Here is an 8,623-nt window from a genome sequence, read left to right as displayed (position 1 = left end):
AAGATATCATTCAAATGTGGAATCTAAAAAAAAAAAAAAAAAAAGAAAGAAAAAAAAAAAGACACCATGAACTCACCTACAAAACAGAAATAGACTTGCAGACATAGTAAACAGTCTTATGGTTACTGGGGAAAGGGGGTGGGAAGGGATAAATTTGGGAGTTTGAGATTTGCAAATGTTAGTTACTATATATAAAAATAGATTTAAAAAAAACAAGTTTCTTCTGTAAAAAAATAGCTTTTGACTCTACTTCCATCAGTCTTCAACTAGTAAAAAAAAAAAAAAAAAGCATAGTCCAACAAATACAGCTATATTCAAATAATTAAACTTGAACCATTATACAGAGTGGCTATAAAACCTGGAAACATAGGTGAATATATGTAACGGTGTACACACACATATACAGGCTTACTCACAGTGCATTTCAACACATACTATGTTGAACGATGTTAAACGAACACGTTTTCCATACTTTATGACCACCGAGTATATAGCTCTATTCCAGAAATAGTTTTCTATGGCTTGGCCATAATATACGGATATCAAAACCTATACCACATACTCATTCACAGTGGGGAGGATGCATTCTCTAGTCTGAAATTTTAGGTGGGAGCCAAACACCCTTTTAATTCAATATAAGCTCACAAACTTAAGTCTCAAAAGAAATTATGTCATACCTCAGAGTACCAAGCTTACTGATAGGAGTTAGGAATGAAGTTAAAATGCAGTCTCTTATCAAAGTCTTTTATTTAGTCTGTAGTTTACCAAAACCAATCTATTGTCTAATGAGAGTTACACAAATTAGGACCAAAGTTAAATCTTTTATAAAACACTGTTCTTAATTTTTTTTTATGTTTTTATCATTACAAAATGGTCCCTAAATACCGTATTTTCCTCTGGGCACATTTAGAGTTAGTGCCAAGTTCTGGCTTGCCAGCCATGGTTTCATTCCATCCTCATGTCAGTGTATGACAGTGCTGTCCTGAGAATAGTGATCAATGATACACTTGAATCAGAGATAAAGTAAATCATCCACCAACCGGGTATGAACTTTATGAAATCAGGCATTATTTTGTCAATGATATCCCTACCACCCAACGCTCTGTAAGCATGTAGCAGACAGTTAGGATTTGCTGGATAAAGGACTACTTGAATTAGTATAGGTTTCAGCTGGGATAGCTCTTTTAATAGTCTTCAGAAGTGTGAACAACTGTAAACCTCTCAAAGGGATAAAAGAGACCGAGAGAGAGAGACAGGATTAATTACACGTGCTTTCATTTTTCCGTATTTTAGCAAACCAATTAATAATTTAAAGCTAACAGATGACCCACCACAGAGATGCTTACTATTGTGAAAATTAACAGAATTTGTAAAATAGGATTCTCTGTTCTTTCCACCTGTGGTGATTCTACTGTCTTTATCTTTGCTGCCCTCCTCTGGAATCTTTATATCACCTGGTTCTCCTTTTCAAAGGATATGTACTTTATACTTACTGGCCTTTAGAATAGAACTATAGGAAGAAATTCAAACTTTTAAATTTCTATTTCACAGTGTATTTTAATCCAATTTTATAGCTCAGCTTGGGGGGAAACAGCAATGTAAATAGTCACATAGGCTATGATGTTAAGTAATGTGCACGTAGGTCTATATTAACTTCAGACCAGCCATTTGAAAATAAGTCTTTCTTATTCCAAAGCTGATTCTACCAGCTTCCAGGAAACTGCTCTTTCCTTTGTTTGGAATTCCTTTCTTCATTATCTCCATATACGCAAATCCCATCCATCCTCTGAATCCAAGTATCACCTTTCCATGACGTGTTTCCTCACTTTCCCAGCTGGAATTAATTTTTCATATCTCTACTCGAAAGCCCATAACAACTGTATCTCAGTCATTTAAAATACAACCTACAGCTTTCTAACTTATCTTGTAATTATCTGGGTTCACAGCATCTCTTAATGAATTATAAGCTATTGAATATAGAGTTTATATCTGATTTATGTTTTAAATTACTGCAAGATCTACCTAAACATAGTATGTAATGTATAAATATGAATGGATGAAAAAGTTAATGTAATTAGCATTACATGCAGCATCACAGGAGACAGAGCAAAAAGAAGACTAATTTAAAAGCTGGTAAGAGTTTAACAAATTACTTAAGGTGCTTGCTGACTGTCTACTTTTAGACACTTGAAAAATCAAGTGAATGAATGCATAAGTTAGAGACTGTGGAATAGCTTCTCAGTAACTTCCTGCAAATAACAACTGTATCTTCATTTTTGAACTGGGAATGTTAACTTCAGCAAGTAGCCTTTTGCAACTGTTTGTCCGTTTAAGTAGAGTTGTTGATCCTCTGATTCCTAACAGTTCATTTAAATTATCTGAACATTGCAGCAGCTGAATGTAGAAAGGTTTTTAGACTTGAGCCAATTGCAACATACAAAGAGATACAGAAAAATGCTGAAAATGAACATGCAAAACACTGAGTATAATGCCTCCCACATAAAAACTTGCTCTTCTTTTCTCACTTTTGTAATAAAATATATTCCAAAGCATTAATTATAGAAATCAATCTCAAATAATTCTTCAAGGCTACCAATAGCTGCTTAATCATAAAAATGCCTCTAAAAAGAGAAGATATCATTACAGAAGAATGCCCCAATTCAGTTACACAACAAACTAGTCTTTAAGAGAAATGAATCATGTTTATGTTACGTATTGGAGTAATTAGGTGGGACATCACTTGAGGGACAATAAAACTGGCAACTGTAAGCTACAGAGACCAGCATTGTTTATACCTGTGTTATACACACTCCTTTTTCAGAAGAACTATAAAATACATATGAGACAGTGACAAGCATGCATTCTCCCAAACACATGGGCCTATAGGTCCCCGAAAACTTGAAAACCAGCTCTTTTAGAAGATGATTCAGTGGTCTGTTTTCTAACTGTCTAAAGATGGGTACCAGCCTTTCAAGAAGAATGTGTAAAAAAGAGAAGGGGCACAGGTGTTCCTATTCTGAGCAAGATAAAACCCAAACCAACGACCTGAACAGCAGACTGTGAGGTCAAAGAAGTGTTTGAAATGCAATGAGATGAGAACAGGTCATCTAAAGACCAGGGAGGGCAGTCCCCGGGCAGGAGAAGGGCAGGGACAGAAGGACAAAGGGGCGGGAGACCTGAAGCTGCCAGGAAAGGTGAATCTTTATCTCCTGAAACAGCAGTAAATTCCTAGAGACCGCCTGAGGGCTAGATTGACAGTCCAGGATCTCTGGGAACCCCAGATACAAACAGTGTCTATATCCACTCGTGTAATCTTTTCCAAGGGCCTCCATCTGTAACTGAGCAGGACCCTGTGGGGCCTTCCCGAGGACAGACCCCCCTCCCCCATAGCCTCTGCTGTAGCTCCTCTCTGAAGTACCCAGAGAATGGTATCTCATGCATATTTCTTGAGTTTTTCAGATGCTAAAAACCACCACCAAAGGGAGGAAATTAACTACTTGATGATGGAGCGCACATGGCCCCCAGACCCTCTGGAGCCTAGGAGGTGATAGTGTTGACTGCCCTTTTCCCTCAACATCAACCAATCAGAGGATTGTGCACCAGCTGATCAAACTCCCTGCGACCCCTGCTCCCTTACCTGGCCTTTAAACATGCTTTGCTGAAACTCTTCTGGGAGCTCAGGGTTTTCCTGTGCATGAGCCACCCCGTCCTCCTTGCTCAGCCCTGCAATAAACCTTTCTCTGCTCCAAACCCCGACGTTTCGGTTTCTCTGGCCTCACAGTGCATCTGGCAAACAAACTTGCATCATCAGCACATGCAGCCCTCAGGAGAAGGCCTGGAGGCAGGGCAGAGGACTGGTGCGCCTCCTTCAGTGACACAGTATGCGAGCTTGCCGAAGACTGAGAGTGGAGCAGGAGTACCTGCAGGAACCCATCCATTCTCTAGGAACTCTGTGAACATACAGAAATGACTGGCCGCCACTGGAGACAGGTCCCAATCCTCCTGTGTCTTGAACTGCTTTCAACCACGTATGTAGCAAAAGCCACTTGCCGTTGGAGACAGGGCAAGAAACACATCCATGTCCCAGAGCTGACCTTTGTTTGCCAGGCAAAGCTGATTTCCTCTGGGGAAGGACAGGAAACACTTCCATCCCCCATCCAGGGCAAAGACCAGCTGTAGCTGGGAAGGTGGTAGAAATCCCACTTGTGCAAAAAATTCTTTTCAAGGGCAGTACTCAGCTGCCAAACAGCAAGGGGAAGAAACTTAATCCCACCCAAGATCTCCCACCTACAGGTGACAGAATTTAGGTGACATGATGGGGAAAGCAGGCAATCTGCTTGCACTCTCCGAGTACACTGAGAGACATGCAGGAATGATGAGAAAACCCTACCCCTGATGCTCAGATGTACGGGACCTGCCTAAGACTGACTGGGGAGCAGGACAAATGAGAAACCACCCATGTTGCCATCCTAAGTCTTGCACTAAATAATACAAAACATAGTTGTGCAGAAGAGGAGGGTGAGAGCACGGAGGAGGAGCCCTTCCAGGACGCAGGTGTGCAAGGCCCACTGAAGGTGGGGGTGGAGCAGAAACACTGAGAAATATCCTTCTCTGGGATCCCAAGCCCCACACTAGCTCAACACTGGAGGACATCCGTTTGCAAAGTGAATGAACCACAACTCTTAGCTCCACATGTACAAAAATTACCTCAAGATAGATTATACAGCCAAATGAAAGATCAAAAACTATACAGCTGCTAGGAAAAACATAAATAACTTTCAAAATTCAATAAGAAGACAAAGAAACCAAAGAAGATATAAAAATGGTAAACAAGCACATAAAAGATGCTCCTTTTTAATCGTTAGGGAAATGCAATTTTAAAACCACTCTGATACTATTACCCAACTACTAGAATTACTATGTAAGAAAAACTGGTCATACTAAACTTTGGTAAGGGAGTAGAAAAAACTCTCCATCAGTGCTAGAAGGGATGAAAAATGGCATAGTCACTTTAAAAAAAAAACATTTTTGTGTAAACATACATTTACTAAATAACCCAGGCATATACCCATGAAAATTGAAAACATGTGTCCATACAACAACCTGTGTGTGAATCGTTTGCAGCAACCTAAGCTCTAAATGCCCCAAACTGTAAACAATCCAACTGGTGAATGGAGAAACTAACTGTGATTCACCCATAGATGGAATACTATTCAGCAATAAAAAGGTACAAACTAGTGATATATGCAACAAAATGGATAATTCCTGAAAGCACTATAGTAATTTAAAAAGCTAGACCCGCAAGACAGAGACTATGTAACAGTGTTACATAACATTGTAGAGACATCAAGACAAGGGGAACAGAAAACAGACTGGTGGTCTGTGGTGGCTGGAGATGAGAAAGGAGCTTGACTGAAAAGGGGCAGAGGAAAACTGGAGTAATGAGAATTCTGTATCTTAATTGTGGTGGCCATTTTACACCTGTACACATTTGTCAAACTCATAAATGGACTTTTGTGTGTCAATTATGCCTCAGTAGAGAGAAAAATTAAAACCTTCAGTATTTAACCCTATTCACTCAGGGTTATGATCCACTGCAACAGTAAGCAAAAAAAAGGAAGAGAAAGAAAGAAAGAAAAAACTGCACTCTTCCATGTGTAAAAAGTTGCTGACTATCCAGCTGCATCTGAAATTTCTTGGTCAAAGCCTTGTTCTCATTGGAGAAGGACCAGGTGCATCCTGATTCCAAAGTCTACTTAACTGGAGGAAGCAGGTGTAACTTAACATACATTACTTTTTCCCAAAAGAAGGAATGAAGGAAATTGTCACTCCAGGATGTGCAATTGCTTAGAAAAACTACAGAAATAAAGATTAGCAGAAAAACAGGGAAGCTGGTTGGTAACATTCTCAGCAAGAAAAAAAAGTTTAAGATAGAAGTAAACTTCCTTAGCTTTGTTCTTTCCCATTATCCTGCAGCAAAATAAGCTCCACCCAGCCCCTCAGCCTAATTTGGTGCGTGTGCGTGTTTCCTTGAAGGTTTCAGCAAAGCAGTTTTTTAAATAGATGTGCTTTCAAGTCCTGTAAAAGCCTTGAAAAGGGAAAGCAGTTGGCCCTACAGAACAGGTCTTTGATTTTATATTAATTTACGGCGGAAAAAAAGGGTAAGATAAGCTCTTACCCTCACGTTGGCTGCTGCACACAACGCATTTGAGACAGGGAGCTGGGAGGTTGAGCTCTAAGAATCCCTCACAGGGCTCTCTTGAGGCGGGAAGCCCCATAAAAAGACCGGCAAGACCCCCAGGCAGGGCCGCTGCTCTCCTCCCAGCAGGGTCCAGTTCCTTGGCAGGGAAGCTCTATCTCACTTTCTGCCTCTAAAGCGGCTAACTTACACCTAGAATTCTATTGGTTCCCTGAGCTCACTTCTGATTGGTAATTTCCTTCACTCCTGATTGGCTATTACTCTCACTTCTGATTGGTCCACTTCCCTAACTTCTGATTGGTCCATTTGTAGTACTTCATTTGCATGGAGCTCACTCCTGATTGGTCTGTTTCTACAAAGCTTGTTCCTGGTTGGTCAACTTGTTATACTTTATTTGCATTTGATGTTGCAAAGTGTAAAACAAGCAGCCTATAAAAGGCCTGTGTAAACTGACAAATGGGGTCTAGAGCTTGAAATGTTAACTCTTCTGGGCCCGCTGGCATAATAAACCTGAGTTCTCCAACTCTCCGAGTGCTGCTTGGTCTCTCGCCCAGATCCAGGTTGCTGTCACAACTGAGCTGTAACACTGAGCTGTAACACATTTTTTCCGCAATACTCTAATCAGGAAGACTCTTTGGCTTCTTAATTATGAAAGCACCTACACATTTGTGAGCTATCTGAGTTCCAAACAGAGAAAACATTTATCTAGGGACATGATGTGGCTGGATGTGACTGCCAGCAAAAGCTTAGGTGGCAGAATTTATTATGCATGTCCTATACTGTGAACTTCTTTTCAGTAGTACCTGACGGACTATAAACATCACTTGCCAAGAAGTGCTGATTTATGCTTATAGATGCCTTACCGCATCCCAGAGTTAATTCCTTTCTCCTTTTGTTACTGGGGAAAAGGAAAATAAGAATTACCTCAGTTCTTAGTCACTCGAAGAAAAGATTTTTGATGAGAGACAGAAAGCGTGATACAAGCAAGATTTTTTTAGTGAAATAAAAAAGTAAAAGATAGTACACTCTCGAGAATTGGGAGCGGGCCAATCCAAGAGAGGAAAAATGGCTCCATTCCCTCCTTTCTCTTGTTTTTATATCCTAGTTTCGTGATTGATTGATTGATCGACAACTCAGGTTCCCTATGCTCTGGTTGATTGACAGCTCAGGTTCTTTGTGTTCTGGATTGTTCCTTTCCCCTCCCTCTCCCCCTGCCCAGTGCTCATTTCTGTCTAAACTATCTAACATTTTAATATGACTTCCCAGCTTTTTACATCTTTGCTGTTTTTTTCCTTCTGAAAATATCTTATCTGTTTTTCTTGTTGACTTTAATATAAATTAAAACTGTGAAATCGCTAGAGGCTCCTCCCAGATCGAAGATTCATGAGCATATGAGATAAACTCTAGTAAAATAACTATATTCACCGAGCAAGTATCCAAGTCAGCTAAAGTATTAAGAGCAAATTTTTCTGAAGTAAATAAAAATAAATTTCAAAAAGGTTTTAAAAACTCTGAATGTAAGTGAAATACACTTTTTTAGGTCATCTTGAAAAAGACGATCACCTGAGGGAGATTTTGATACGTGTGATGTTTTATTCAGTTCACTCAAGCTATTTTGGGGATTGTTTATCAAAACCAGTAGGTATATATCAGGTAATATTTTGTAATATAATGTCTGTCTTATCACAGGATGTATATTTGTGTTTCTCTTTTCTTTGGTGTCCCTAGATTTAGCATAGAAAGCGCTGTAATAAGGAAAAGAACTTACTGTATCAGAATTTGTCAAGAAGTCATTACTAATAAATATTACTAACAAGCCATTCTTTATCAATGTCATCAGATGTTCTAAAATGACTTAAAGGTTTCTGACAATCTTGTTTTTAACAAATGATGTATTAAGTGGGACATTTAAGTCATCCACATTTGGAAAATACTTCAGTTATGTTATATTCCATTCTCTGAAATGACACATCATGGGGTTATTGATAAAATTGTCTCTCATTTTTTTTCCCTTTTGATATTTGTCACAGCTTTGTTTATAATGTGCAACATTAAAAACAGATTAAGTGCTTAACATAATAGAGTAGCTTCAAAAGATTTGGCACATTCACAAAATAGAATGTTACAAAGGTATTCTATAGGTCTATAATTAAAAATATGGATATATGTTTATGATACTTTGCATAGTGAAACAAGCAAGTTACATAGTAGTATTTAAAATAAAACAGTTTGGGGGAGAAAAATGTGTATACATGAGAAGGGGAATTCAGAGGAAGACTATTTAAAAGAACAAACACTAAGTTAACAGCAGCCATCATTTGGTTGTGTTCTGGGTGCCAGTTTCTTCTTTTATTTAAATTTTCTCATTTTTATGATGAACATATAATACTTATATAGTCAAAACAAATAAAACTGACTAAAACC

The sequence above is a fragment of the Camelus ferus genome, chromosome 4 (assembly GCF_009834535.1).
Source record: "Camelus ferus isolate YT-003-E chromosome 4, BCGSAC_Cfer_1.0, whole genome shotgun sequence".
NCBI classification, from domain to species: domain Eukaryota; kingdom Metazoa; phylum Chordata; class Mammalia; order Artiodactyla; family Camelidae; genus Camelus; species Camelus ferus.
Note: the sequence above shows the minus strand (reverse complement) of the source record.